We start from the raw sequence: 6,000 nt of genomic DNA on the forward strand, positions 1-6,000 counted from the left end.
TGCTCCAGGCACCTCAGAAGTGGCAATTGGGTTTTGGCCTTTTAAAATCTGGTTTGTAATTTGCCCCAACTACTCATGCATGCAGTTATTTTTTGGTCCCTTAGAGTTTCTTTGTATTCTGTTGCTCCAGATGACACTTGTTCAGGTGAAAGCACTGCAGTAAAGGGTCCCAGGTCCCAGGTCCCAGGCTGTTTCATAATGAGCAACAACAGAGGGCTCATAGTGGTGGTGGCAGTTGAACTGTTTGACTGTAATTACTATGAAACGATTACCCCTAGCACTCTTTTATATGTACTGGTACTGGAAGTGCCTGCGGTTTTCTAGAATTCAACATACCATCTTATGTGTGTACATTTTTGCCTGCTTTTGCACAGGCCAGCATTTCTTCCCATTTACCTGGACTGGAATAGCTGCTACTCCTACTCTTTCTGTATATATTCTACTGCAGCTCAATCTCTCCACACATCTATCTCTCCAGATAGGAGTGAGCTCAATTAGGATCATACTTTATTATCTGTTTAATACTTAGAGCTTTCTATAGTGCCAAAGGAATGAATACAGATCCTTCGAGGTATTATGGCAAATACCTTTCTTTCAATAATAACACTGTTCGGTAGATCTTCTGCAACAATGGAAATGTTGTACACATATATTGTCTAATAAAGTGGCCACTGGCCCCATAGGGCGGCTGTGACTTGAAATGTGGCTGTTAAATTTTTAATCTGATTTTAATTTTACGCTAAGTTTTTTGAAGCCGTATGTTTTCTTCTTTTTACTTTTACCTCAACCATCTCCTGGACCTCCTTGTCATTTATACTTAGGCTTAAATATTTGCTAGACTAAGATGATGCAAAAGAAGAAGGTATATAGGTCTGCAACAAAAAACCCAGGTAAAAATATTTTTGTCTAAATATTTTAACAGATTGGATTCCATCATAACTTTTAAGGAGTCATTCAGTATAACGTGTACTTAATTCAATGAAGTCACTTAATTCCTGATATTTTAAGTCTTTTATAATGTATTATTTTGTATAATGTATTATTTTTAAATGGTTTAGAAAAAAAATCAAGGTGAGCTTTTATGCTAAAATATTTGGGCATGTTATACACTTACAAGGCTTCTGCAAGAAGAACAGTAGAACAGATTTCTTTTTTTTTTTTTTTTTTTTTTGTCTTTTTGCTATTTCTTGGGCCACTCCCGCGGCATATGGAGTTTCCCAGGCTAGGGGTCGAATCGGAGCTGTAGCTGCCAGCCTACACCAGAGCCACAGCAACGCGGGATCCGAGCCGCGTCTGCAACCTACACCACAGCTCACGGCAACGCCGGATCGTTAACCCACTGAGCAAGGGCAGGGATCGAACCCGCAACCTCATGGTTCCTAGTCGGATTCGTGAACCACTGCGCCACAACGGGAACTCCAGAACAGATTTCTATACTTGCCTGAGGAGGATCATTTTAATCCACTTTGGAATTTATGATAACCTTTTTAATTGTTGAAGATCTTAGCCCTTTTGTAGCTGAACTCCAGTAAGTCTGTCCTTATTTAAGCATGTATGGAATTAAAAGCTAAAAAGACTGTCAAGCATAAGATGGCTAGATAACAAAATGGCATTTTGGCATTTTGGCAAAAGGCATTATGAGATTTTACAGGCATATTGAAAGTGTTTGGTTCTTAAACTTATTTAAATCATACCTCTGGGGTTGGAGTTTGGTGGGGGAGGGTCTCTAGTTGCGTAGAATTCCCTAGGGTGAATCCGATCCGCCTCGTGGCTACTCGGGGTCGGGGTGGGGGGTGTGTTGGGGGGTTAGAGCTATTGGATATGCAAAGGAACTGAAGTCATCTTCTAGGAGCACAGACTTCTTGGTGAATTAAGCAATCCCGAAACATGATTTTGTACTCAAACAAATTGACATCAATTCTGAAATACATGGCAAACTTCAAGACCAAAGCCACATTCATTCTTGTTGACTTTAACCTCAAATTATTTCCCAAGATTTTGCTCTCTCTGGCTTCTGCTGGAAGAGTTTGGAAACACAGCTACTGTACCCAGCTTGCAGAAAAAGAAGTAAGAACAGTCTTTTTATTTTTTTGCTTTTATTTATTTATTTTTTAGGGCCATACCCTCGGCATATGGAGGTTCTCAGGCTAGGAGTCGAATCTGAGCTGTAACTGCCAGCCTACACCACAGCCACAGCAACTCGGGATCCCAGCCAAGTCTGTGACCTACAGCACAGCTCACAGCAACAACGGATCCTTAACCTTACTGAGGGAGGCTGGGGATCAAACCTGTGTCCTCATGGATACTTGTTAGATTTGTTTCTGCTTTGCCACGATGGGAACTCCAAGAATAGTCTTTTAATATAATATTTTAATTCCAAATTTGATAGACTCTCTCTTCTCATCACCTTTCTTTTAAACTTTATGTGTGGAGTTCCCGTTGTGGTTCATTGAGTTGAGAACTCAACAGACTGTCCATGAGGATGTGGGTTCGATCCTGGCCTCGCTCAGTGGGTTAACGATCTGACATTACTGTGGTTGTGGTGTAGTCTGGCAGCTGCAACTCCAATTCGACGCTTAGCCCAGGAACTTGCATATGCTGCAGATGTGGCCATAAAAAGAAAAAAAAAAAACAAAAACCCAAAACTTTATGCAGCTGTTAAATTAACTGGTTTCATGTGCTCCCACCACAATCTTTTTTAAAAAAAAAAGGCAGACTGACATTTTCTGATGCAATGGTCTTATCTTCCCATTTCAATAAGGAGCACAATCTCTGGGTTGGAACCCTAGTCTTGTTACTAACTCCTTGCCTGACACTGGGTAACCTTATTCCTCTGGCTTCCTGAGTCCCTCATTATAAAGATGGGAGATGTGAGATATGCATATAAAGCAGTTAGCATGGTGATGGGCACTTGCTGTTTTTTCAAATGGAAATATCTCTAAGATATTCGATTATGTTATTACTAGAAAATTAACTTGGCATCAGTTAAGTCACAGTGGTAGTGACTTATTTGTGCAAAAATTAAAGCAAGCCCTTTGCTTGTAGAGTTGCCCACTGTTTAGATTTTACTCACCTGTAACTCTGCTTTTTGGTCCTCTGTAATTTCTGGAATTTTTGAATCTCAGCTTTGGATTCTAGGGCTTTGATGAGATTCATGCCTACTGTGTTTGGTGTGACTATCTCATGATTGGTGATCTGTTTTCCTATCAGGAGTCACATGACAGATATCTGGTTATCTTTCCTTTAGTGATATTAGTAACTATTGATCATCTGTAACTGGATCCAGATTTACTAAGTTGCAAAATGGTGATATTCTAGCTACCTCTGACTTCTTATATGTATTAGCTGAAATATTTCTAAAAAGATAGCAGTCCCTCATCTACTGTTTGATTACCCAGTATATTTTCACTTTTTATCCATTTCAATTCAGTACAAGGACTGGTGTCCCAACTGAATACTTAAACACAGCCCATTAGGGCTTTAAAGGATTTTCCATGTAATCTAATTCACCACTCTCTTTTATGGATGAAGAAATAAACTCAAAGAGATTAAATTAGTTTTCTAATTTCCAAAAGCTCTTGGGGAGTTATTAGAGTCTCAATAGGAAACAAGATAATTTGAGGTGGACTTATTTACAAAAAGACCAACTGCAAAGGGAGGGAGAGGTTATAGGGAAGCTTTAGGGGATTGTGAAGGAATTTGAAACTAGCAGCTTAAGAGCTCTCGTCATTTCTAGGTGCCAAGGACAACGTGAAGGACGAGTATGAAACTTTGTTAAGCCCTGTACGGATCTGCCACCTTGAGAAGAGCAATGACTTCCTATTGAGCAACATGGTCAGCCTGATGGGATTCACCAGTCCCAGTAGCTGACCTTCCTCAGATTCCCTGGGGGGACAAACCCAAACCCAATTGGTAAACAGGAAGCGAGGAAGCCCATTGATTTAACTTATAGATTAGTCTCTGGAGGCGGGAGCTTGCAGGGGTGTAAACGGAGAGGAGAACTCAGGAAAGAAGTCCAGGCAGGCTTGGATTCCCATTCAGGTTCTACTCTACCATCCAACCACGCATTCCAGTGCTGGCCTCCATCCACAGAACTTATATTTGTCAAAATAATTCATGGCCCAGGATGATCTTATCTTCCTCTGGTGAATTTTGTTTGTTGAATGCCTGGAATTACTTTAATCCAATTTCAGAGTTTGAGAATTTTTTTTTTTTCTGGGTTAATCAGGTGTCTAGAGACAGGGTTGCTGTCCATGTAAGTGTTAGTCTACTCCTACACTACATTGTCCTTTCTATTGTCCTAACAGGTGTTGTCAAAAATGCAGTTCAGTCTCCCAGCTGCCTAATTCAGATCCACCAAAATTGCCAGGCCAAAAGCAGCCTCCACTGTAGGCACACCCTCTGAATCCCTGGCCTTTCTTCCAGAATCTGGCCAGATATTTCATTAATTCTTTGATGCCTTTATTTTAAATTTTGTCCAGCATTCTTAGTCTTCTTCAGTGAGAAGGTTCATCAGTATTACTTAAGTTGTCATAATCAGATGCAGAAATCTCTCCCTTATATTTCTCTAGCTCTTTATTGGGAATTTTTTTTTTGCCCTACCAAAAGTTATTCTCAAAGGTGTCCCAAGGACAGTCTCTAAGTGGAAGTGGGATGGACTCTGAGTGAGAATACCATTTTGATCAGCAAACTTCAGTTCTGCTGCCCTGCTTTTTTAAAGTGTAAAGATGTCATGGACTCTTTGCAATATTATAATTCTATCTTTCATTGACTATGATTTAATCTTTGCCAAAAGCCTCTAGGAAAGCCTGCTATTTGTGGTAAAGAGCTAAGCTATATGTTACTTCTCTAGTTCCTGAATTCCTTTTTTCCCCGATGCAGAATGCCAAGTTGTGAGCTTACAATGAACAGTATAATCCCTTCAGTTCTTAATTAAGATCATAGAACCAGAAAGCATTATATCTGACATAATTATTTCAGATTCCTCTGAAATGCCTTCACTGAATTAATATTTAATTTTATGTTCTTAGCTTTAAAAATACGAAATCCAAATTTAAAGAACACATATAATTTTTATAAATCCACGTTTGATTGCCCTGTATTGCCCAGTGTCCTCTATATCAAATTCTATGTAATAAACCTTTATAGAATTCAGTGCCAAGTTAAGACTTGACTCTTCATATGAATATGTGTCCTTTTCTGTGTTTTTATTTTGGCAGCCAAAACACAGACCTAAATTTCTCAATTGATTGAGTTCTTAATTTATCCCAGCTGCTTGATAACTCTTTTATTGGCTTCCTTATTGATTTCTAGTAATTTAAAATTATATTTACCTTGCTTTGTGTATGGCATTAAATCCCACTTGTCTAAAGCTACAGAGAAAGAAGGAAGCTTGTTAGCTAAGGCAAAAGCAAGCTAGGAGCTAGGAGTGTCTCCTACTACCAGGAGACCCGTGCTCATTTCAGGTTTAAAATTCACCATTTTGCCTCTTCAAGAAGAAACCTGAAAGCTCAAGATAGGCAAAGCAAGTCACAAGGCCAACTCAGGGTCAAAGAGTGACAGACACTCCACCTCTTGATGGAAGAAGCTGCAAAGAATTTGTAGCCATTTAAAATGGTCATGGGAGTTCCTGTTGTGGCTCAGCAGAAACGAATCCATGAGGATGCCAGTTCAATTTCTGGCCTCGCCCAGGGGGTTAAGGATCCGGCATTGCCATGAGCTGTGGTGTAGGTCACAGATGCGGCATAGATCCCCGCAATGCTATGGCTGTGGCGTGGGCTGGCAACTACAGCTCAGATTCGACCCCTAGCCTGGGAACGTCCATATGCCAAGAGTGCAGCCCTAAAAAAAAAAAAAAAAGCAAATAAAACAAACAAACAAATAAATAAAATGGTTCCCAAAGAGGAGACGTTGGAGGGGTGGGGGAGGTGGAGAGGATGTGGACTGGGGTTTGGGATTGGCATATGCACACTGTGGTATGTGGAGTGATTGGCCAACAGG

General features: G+C 40.2%; 1 long non-coding RNA gene across 1 annotated transcript in view; it reads left to right on the forward strand.

Annotated features, from left to right (window-relative positions):
- Positions 1-5,724, forward strand: part of LOC106508844 — a 31,022-nt gene extending 25,298 nt beyond the window's left edge. The window contains exon 4 of the long non-coding RNA XR_002342715.1: positions 3,737-5,724. This is a non-coding gene — a long non-coding RNA (uncharacterized LOC106508844). The remainder of the gene's footprint in view (positions 1-3,736) is intronic.

Source organism: Sus scrofa, chromosome 1 (assembly GCF_000003025.6).
Source record: "Sus scrofa isolate TJ Tabasco breed Duroc chromosome 1, Sscrofa11.1, whole genome shotgun sequence".
NCBI classification, from domain to species: domain Eukaryota; kingdom Metazoa; phylum Chordata; class Mammalia; order Artiodactyla; family Suidae; genus Sus; species Sus scrofa.